Raw genomic sequence first — 9,461 nt, 5'->3', positions numbered from 1 at the left:
TTTTCCTCTTGTAACCTGTCCAGCTGTGAACGGCAATTGCAGCTCACAATCAATAAGCTGAGCAAGTAGGCTGATCAAAATGGCTTCAGGTTCTCTCCTGAAAAGACAGTCTGCGTTCCCTTTTCACTCCGCCGTGGCCTGTCTTCAGACCCAGTGTTGCACTTGAATGACGTTGCTATATCTGTAAAGGAGGGACACAAGTTTTTAGTGATAATATTTGATAGAAAGCTCACTTTTATACCTCACTTGAAAGGGTTGAAACATAAATGCCTACGTTCATCAAACATCCTCAAAGTCTTGTCGCATACGTCCTGGGGGTCTCACAGACGGTGCCTCTTGCGACTTTACAACTCCTTGGTGCGGTCCCGCCTGGACTATGGCGCGATTGTTTATGGTTCGGCGCGTCTGTCTGCCCTAAAAATGTTGGACCCCATCCATCATCTGGGGCTCAGACTTGCCACGGGAGCGTTTCGAACATCACCTGTACTTAGCTTGTATGCTGATACACATCAAACGTCCTTGGAAAGACGAAGGCAATATTTGAGTCTTTGTTATGCTTACAAGATATACAGCTATCCTCAACATCCCACTTTCGACGCCCTTCAACCTTCTACATCGTTCCGACTCTATGAAAACAAGCCGAGCATTGTTCGGCCGCTGAGTTTCAGAGTACAGAGCATGGCAACATCGCTCCATCTCCTCTTTAGTGAGGCTGCTTTGCTGAGGAGCAATGAAAGAGTTGCGCCTTGGGACCTTCTGCCAATCTCTTGTGACTGGTCACTGTCCAAATACAGAAAGAGAGCTACTTCTTCACTCGTTCTTCAGCGGGAGTTCGCGGAATTGGAACAGAAATACAAGGATTACTCACACTTTTACCCTGATGGATCAAAAACATCAACTTTCGTGGGGTGTGCGGTTTACTCCACTACCTTCAGGAAAGCTCGAGAACTCCACACTTATGCAAGTATTTTTACTGCTGAATTGTATGGTATTTTAATGGCTGTTGAATACTTATTAGAGAACAATATTATGAAAGCAATTCTGTTTGTCGACTCCCAGAGCGTTCTTCTAACCGTTTCGTCCTTAGAAGACAGCAAGAACCTTCTCGTGCAATGTCTTCGGGTGCGACTAAACCGAACACTTCAACTAGGACACCAGATAAAATTCTGCTGGGTCCCGAGCCACGTGGGCATTTCTGGCAATAAGAAGGCAGACTTGCTTGCTGCCTCTGCAAAGGAATGCCCAAAACTGCCTCTTGGCCTGCCGCACCAAGACCTGAAACCGATCATACAGAAATCGATTATCAACTCATGGCAGTTGCATTGGGATTTGGAAAAAGAGAACAAGCTTCACAATATCAAGCCCCAACTGGGAGTATGGGAGAGTTCGTTCCATAAATTCCGTCGGGTTGACGTTCTCCTTTGCCGCTTAAAAATTGATCATACCCGCTTGACTCATTTGCACCTGCTCTGTGGTGAGGATGTTAAACTTTGCGACAACTGTAGGAAAGCTATGACTGTTTTGCACATCCTGTGGCATTGCAAAGCTTTAAACCAGGAGCGCCGATCATGTTTTCCAGAACTCTTTCGAGATCTCCTTCCCTATCATCCATATTTTCTGCTTGGCGATCAACCATTTATACCATTCGATCGAGTTTTAAAGTTCCTCTATAACACTGGCCTTTTACACCAGCTGTAGCTTGCAGTTCTTTTAGATTACACCTCTAAGCCCCTTGGAAAAACCTTTGTTTGGCGCAATATGGCCTTAGTTGCTCTTGCGCCATAAAACCCCTAATCATCATCATCATCATCATGATTTCCGACTCCGATTAGAGCATTATGCCGTTGTTACATTCCTGGATGTGTTCCGCGGTTTCTGATTTTGGTGCATTGTTCTTCAAAATGACTTTATGTGCGTTTAATCTGTCATAAACGCATCTTAATTTTTGTTTAACGTACTTAGACACACACCATAATGGCATATCATACACAACAGCTTTCACGCAACATACCGATTTTTTCCGATAGGCCTCTTTGCTCTCACACCTGTTTGAAATGACGTCAACTTTAACCTGAAATCTGAACTAAAAACCGTGTCTACTCCAAACCTTTTCGACCGTGCCTTTAGGTTGTGAAAAGTTTATAAAAATATGGACCTGCACGAAAGCGGTACTTTAAATAATGTTCTGTTTCTCGTTTGCCTTTGATAAACAGTTTTAATTGCCGTTTGATAGAACTCTCTCCATACCCTACACTGATCTTCATTTTCCACGGCCCTTCTACAGATTCGGTGATATCATGAACAGACGACCTTTCTTACGTGTTTCAGACCAATGACTTTACAATCGCAGCCTGTACGGTGTTCCAATGAGAACTCAAACTTGGCAACACCGGTTTCGAATTAGCTCCTCCGTATTCCCAACATAACCCTTGATTCCGGTGGATACGTAAATCTAGGAACTCTAAAACATGTTACTCCGGTTTTTCCACTGTAAACTTCAATTCGGGAGCCATTGATATTATCCTACCTTCGAGACTGTCTGATAGACCTTCCGTGAACGTGCATAGCAGGATGCCGTCTGGATATATTCTCGCAATTGCCAAACCAGGGTACGTCTCCCGCACTTTATCATGCACTACACAACTCAAAGATTTTGGAAAGACTTCCGCTAAGATCAGTGCGACTGACTACCCTATTCAAACACATTTTTGTATGTACTTTTTTCCTTTGTACTCTCCTACCGTTGATTTCAGAAGAAACTCCAGGATTGCTCAAAATTTTTCCACCGATATAACTGAGCCCGATTAAAATTTTACGAGATTCTGCTCTAATGCCTCTCAATTTCTCAATCAACAGAGCCTTGTATAGAAAAGAATACAGGTCCTTAAAGAGCATCTGACACGCGAAACATTTTTTATTCAAATTGCATATCAGGACATTAAAAAATTTGTTTCACTATAGAGTTGCGTAGTTTTAATATAAAAATATAAATACGAGACAAAATTCAAAGTTCCAGTTAGTGCAATGTGACGTAGCAGTGTACCGCAAGCTGTGGGGCGGTCAGAAGGGAGGCATCGCCGGAAGTCACGTGAGTTGTATCCCTCCTCGTGCATACCGCGAGCGCCTGTATTATTTTCTAAAATATTTGTTATTCTCTGCACCTCCACGAGCGATCCAAGCAGACAAGGTTTCTTTTATTTGCTTTTCATTACTTAATGTTGCTGTAAAGGTAGAAGAAGCAGAGTCAGTGAATTGACGTGATCAACTACAATGCCTAGAAGGTGCTGTGTGAGGGACTGTCCCGGTATTTCAGCAACTGAAGAAGAGATCACACTGCATGCATTTAGGAGAGACAAAAAGATGGACCGGTGGCTGACTGCGGTTCACGCAGGGCAGCAATTAGAACCCGTTGGTAGGCGATGGATATGCTCGATGCGCTTTAGTGACTAAGATTACAACCTTAGGTGAGGTTTACTAAAACTCACAGCTATCGATGTGAGACTTCAACGGCAGCGTGGAGCCACTCCGAAGATTTTTTTTTCTCAGGACGCGCAGCTACCCCAAATAAAACGACGAAGGACAGAGGACTGACGGCGTGCACTCGTACACTGGTTTGTACTCGCAACGCTTTCATCATGGACCTCCATCACGTCGATCCACTGACTCTTCGTCCTCAGCTTTTACAGCACGCGAACTAAATAACGGTGCAGCTATAAAGAGCTAGTGGAACTGGAGCTTGGTTTTCTACGATCGATCGTACGAAGAGCAGAGTAAAAAAAATGATGAAAAAAGTCTTAGGCACGGTCGCGGAGAGCACGAGTGGAACTCACGTGACTTCCGGTGAACCGACTTTTAGTGACGTAGATCGATGCCTCCCTTCTGACCGCCCCTACACATTGCGGTACACTCTTACGCCACAGTGCACTGGCGGGAACTTTGAATGGACCTTTTGGCGAATATGTGCTGCCACCTATGGGGCGATGGACGAACCTGAGGCGCACCGGGTTGGAGAGTATTTGTAGAGAAAACAACGTCACGTTAGGCTTCTTGTGCGCTACCGGTTCGTTTTCTTTTTGCTGCTCTTAGTTTTCTGTCGCTGCTCGCATTTATACATCGGCCAAACTGGCCGATGTATAAATGATAGAGCAAGGGAGCACGTAGCCTCGGTGAGAAGCACATCAGCAGGACATTTGTCAGCTCATTGCCGGGCCTGTGGATGCGATGCCGAGCTCACCAGCATAACCGTCCTTCATAGGAACACGAACTCCTTCGCGCGTGAAGTGCTGGCGGCCTTGGCCATCGAAGAAAAAGGAGAAGGTTGCAGTCTGCCACACCCCGTTGAATACTAGGCTAAAAGGTTTTTATAAGTGTTTATTCTGCCGTTAGACGAAGAAAAAATAAAGAAAAAAAGGGCCTAGGCCGGGAAGAAGACAAAGTAAAATTCAGTTGATAGTCAGCGTTGTCTTTGTCCAGTTCTTTCCTTCGTGTCCTTGTTTTTTCGTGTTCAGCTGACCTGATTGCCAACAAAAGGTTCTCACCTTGGGTCGATGATCTGGAGGACCAGCGTTGAAACCGACCGAGGGCTGACGGCAGTGGACGCGAGTAGCTAAACAGTGTAGGGACATAGTCCGGGTGTGCCTTGTCTAATGTCGGCTGTGATCATCGCCGCACTTCGAAAAGCTCTATCACTTGCAAAAATTACAAGTCAACTTACCTGTAATAAAATGGGCGCTACATAGTCTGGACAGCTGACTCGGCTTCCAGTTCTTCGAGGGGTCCGACTTGTCAACTCTCCTGACGGCACGAATCCAGGCTGTCCGCTTAGCGGGATGAAGCTTAGCACACGGGAAGCGAAAAAAGCTAGTTCCACAACACGGACGATAATAGTTCCGACGGCGTCGTCAGTACGATGGCTCGTGTTCACCTTGTTCGCAACATCAAAACTTGAGTCTCGATGGTCTCCAAGGCGCGCAAAGGCGAGAAAAGCAAGATGGCGGATTGTTTAGAACTAGATACTCTCGAACCCAGGCGAATCAAATACTCCGCGCATGCGCACCGCGTATTTCTACAAAAGGTCCATTGGGCCTCGTATTTCTATTTTTTATAAAAAAAAAGTGAAAGCCGTTTACAACTCCCTGTAACGCCGAATTAGAGCGCAGCTCTTGAGGAGGAGGAGGGAAGGGTACTGGGGGGGGTCAAGTGACCTTGGGTGGGGGTCACGTGACCTAGGGGGTCACGTGACGATGACGATGCCGATGACATCATCAGTAACGATGACGGTGCGGATACCGATGACGTCATCAGTGACGTCACTGATGATGTCATCAGTGATGATGACAATGACGATGCCGGTGACGTCATCAGTGATGATGACGATGACGATGACGATGCGGATGGTGATGATGACGATGACGATGCGGATGCCGGTGACGTCACTGATGACGTCATCAGTGATGATGACGATGCGGATGCCGGTGACGTCATCAGTGACGTCACTGATGACGTCATCAGCGATGATGACGATGCGGATGGTGATGATGACGATGACGATGCGGATGCCGGTGACGTCACTGATGACGTCATCAGTGATGATGACGATGACGATGCAGATACCGGTGACGTCACAGATGACGTCATCAGTGATGATGACGATGCGGATGCCGGTGACGTCATCAGTGACGCCACTGATGACGTCATCAGCGATGATGATGATGATGCGGATGGTGATGACGATGCGGATGCCGGTGACGTCACTGATGACGTCATCAGTGACGATGACGATGACGATGCGGATGCCGGTGACGTCATCAGTGACGTCACTGATGACGTCATCAGCGATGATGACGATGACGATGCGGATGGTGATGATGACGATGACGATGCGGATGCCGGTGACGTCATCAGTGACGTCACTGATGACGTCATCAGTGATGATGGCAATGACGATGCGGATGCCGGTGACGTCATCAGTGATGATGACGATGACGATGCGTATGCCGGTGACGTCATCAGTGACGTCACTGATGACGTCATCATTGATGATGACGTTAAAGATGCGGATGCCGGTGACGTCATCAGTGACGTCATTGATGACGTCATCTGGGGTCACGTGACCCCGGGGGTCACGTGACTTGGGGAGCCACGTGACTGGGTGTCACGTGACCTTGGGGGTCACGTGACCCTGGGGGAGGGGTCACGTGACCTTAGGGAGTCACGTGACCTTGGGTGTCGTGACCGTGGGGTCACGTGACACTTGGGGAGGGGTCACGTGACCTTGGGGTGACCTTGGGGTCACGTGACCTTGGGATGACCCTGGGGGTCAAGTGACCTTGGGATAACCTTGGTCACGCCGACGCCGACACCGCTCAAGCCGGGAACGGGCCCCTAAGAGCTGCGCTCTACAAAATGAAAGCCGTTTACGATTCCCTGTAACGCCGGTTAGAGCGCAGCTCTTGAGGAGGAAGATGGAAGCGTACTGAGGGATAGGTGACTCCTTGAGGTCACGTGACCTAAGGGGGCTCGCGTGACGTCAGGGGGGTCACGTGACCTCGGGGGTTGCGTGAACTCGGGGGGTCACGTGTCTCTAAGGGGGGCATCTGACCCCAGGGGGGTCACATGGCCTCAGTGGGGTCACGTCGCCTCAGTGGGGTCTCGTGCCCTCAGGGGGTAACGTGATCTGAGGCGGGTCACGTGACCTGAGGGGGACACATGACCTTAAGGGGGTCACGTGACCTCAAGGGGGTCACGTGACTTCAGGGGGTCACGTGACCTCAGGGGGTCACGTGACTTAAGGGTCACGTGACCTCAGGGGTCACGTGACTTAAGGGTTCACGTGACCTCAGGGGTCACGTGGCCTGAGGGGGTCACGTGACCTCCCCGATGACGTCATCGTCACTGATGACGTCACCGGCATCCGCATCGTCATCATCGCTGATGACGTCATCAGTGACGTCACTGATGACCTCACCGGCATCCGCATCGTCATCACTGATGACGTCATCAGTGACGTCACTGATGACGTCACCGGCATCCGCATCGTCATCATCACGGATGGCGTTCTCAGTGACGTCACTGATGACGACACCGACATCCGCATCGTCATCGTCATCATCGCTGATGACGTCATCGGAGTCCGCATCGTCATCGTCACTGATGACGTCATCAGTGACGTCACTGATGACATCATCGGCATCGTCACGTGACCCCCCAAGGTCACGTGACCCCCCAGGTCACTTCACCCCCAGTACCCTTCCCTCCTCCTCCTCAAGAGCTGCGCTCTAATTCGGTGTTACAGGGAGTTGTAAACGGCTTTCACTTTTTTATACTCTGTTTCACCTTATGATGTACCGCAGGAAAGGCTACAAGCGCGAGCTCCTTGCTCTAGGGCACATGTCGGCGGCACAAGCTCTCGTGCGTTAAGAGTAGCTCCCAACGCTATGAGCTCGCGCTTCTAGCCTTGTCTGCGGCACAACATAAGGTGAAACGGAGTATAGTAATGTCCTGATATGCCATTTCAACGCCAAGCATGAAACAAAACAATTTTTTTTGGCGTGTCAGAGGCCCTTTAATGTTAATCGATAGCACGCAACAATTGCCTCGCATGATGAGTTTCCAAAATGGCCTTCAGTTTACTTGACTTTCTAAGGGACAGTGACTTCTCCAGGCTTGCATAACTTAACCCTCGTCGAAGAAACTTTGATGCCACTTTATTTCATGTCCTACTCTTAATATAATGACCGGACGAAGTGGAATTTCACCCTTATGATATTTTACAAAGAAAATTAAAAACATTCGTTTCCCGGGCTCTCTTGGCCACCCAGCACCGCCCCGGGTTCGGGGAACCGCTGGACACGGTGGCGCTGCCCTTTTGGAGAAGGACTCCGGCCGAGAGACATGGACACGGTCCCTTAGTCCCCCTCACGAAAGAGAAGCGCGTTGCATTCCTGGTTTTCGGCGTGCTCGTGATCCACGAGGTACAGCACCAATTGAGCCTCATCTACAGCGCCCGGGGTGCGGTCAGGAAACGCGACCAGGGCGGCATCTCTCAAGCCCCTGACGGAGGAAGACGCCAATACCGCTCTAGTTATCATGAGGCGCCTACGCGAGGTTTTGCGGGCGGACGATATCGACGACAAGGCCCAGGAGGTCCACCTGATGGAGCAGCTGAGCTTAAGCCACACATCTCTATGACAATTGCTGTATCGCGCATGTTACGACAATTGCTGGATTATCGAGCGAGCCAACGTCATCACTTTTGAAACCATGCAAAAGGGCACCTTAATGAATCCACACGCAAAGCTAGCCGACGGCGCCTTTTACACTTAGGTCCCATTGGCTGGCGCGCGTCGACGAGGCTCCCAATGGCCGCTACGCGTCAGTTTGTGTGCTGTCATCCTGACTGTGTTATCACACTGTGGTGCTATCACTGATCACCGCGTTCGCTCGTCTCTTATCGGTTGTACGGCGCGTGGCAATATATAATACGGCGCATAGAAAACCAAGGGGTTCGTTCTGCTGGGAACTACGTTGTTGTCTGTTCCTTCCTCGCGCCGCAAAGCACACGACAGTTCAAACGATCACTCACCCGATGGCGCTGCGTGTCCGGGAGGCAGCGACTCCACCGTTCCGCGCCCGAAGTCAGCGCTGTACGCCGCATATCAAAGAAGGAAGCGAAGAGCGGCGTGCGTGATTTGGCGTTCACAACTCATAAGAAGTGCTTAGATGTAGCTCGAGCTTTTTTAAATATATCGCTTTCACGTTGAACATAGCTGCATGTTCACTATCATACTTTAAAAAAAAGGCAGATGTGCAGTACTTATCACTCATGTCTATAAAGCAGGAGCACGCGGCTTTCTCTGGCGAGCGCTAGATTGGTGGCATTCGCGGCAACTAGTTTGGTGACGTGGGCAACATCAAAACAGTCCGTTCGAGAGGTTCATAGCCTCTCCGTTGGGCGCCGCCGAATGCGGGAGGCTTCTGTCACACTTCGCGCCTCTTTTGGTTTGCGTTAGAGTTCCCAGATACGCTCCCCGTAAGGGAGCAGGAATTGCCCGTCTGTTTTCCACGGGCCGCCGCGCCGCTATTCGCCGAGTTGAATCCAGTGTCAAACAAAACAAGTCTTCTTTTTCGCCTACAATGTGCAAAAAACGAAAGCAATGACTGTAGCTAGGGAGCTTTCATGTGCGCTTTGCTAGGGTGATGCCACCCTTTGTAATACCACTCGCCGACAAACCAGCAGCCATTTTGTTCCTCGGCGGTAATCCGTGGGGCTTATAACCCTCCCGGAAACAAGCACCTTATCTCAGAAGTTCGGAGCAGCGTTGTGGAACCCACGGAGGGAGGATTAGCGTTTTCCCCCTCGGATGGGATTACCGATGGACACAAAGGCATCTTTCCGGCGCACGGGGAAACAATGAGAGAAACAAAATGGCGGTGGAAGAGGGTGTGGGAAAGGGAAACAG

This window comes from Ixodes scapularis, unplaced genomic scaffold (genome assembly GCF_016920785.2).
Source record: "Ixodes scapularis isolate PalLabHiFi unplaced genomic scaffold, ASM1692078v2 PGA_scaffold10__122_contigs__length_95168666, whole genome shotgun sequence".
NCBI classification, from domain to species: Eukaryota; Metazoa; Arthropoda; class Arachnida; order Ixodida; family Ixodidae; genus Ixodes; species Ixodes scapularis.
Note: the sequence above shows the minus strand (reverse complement) of the source record.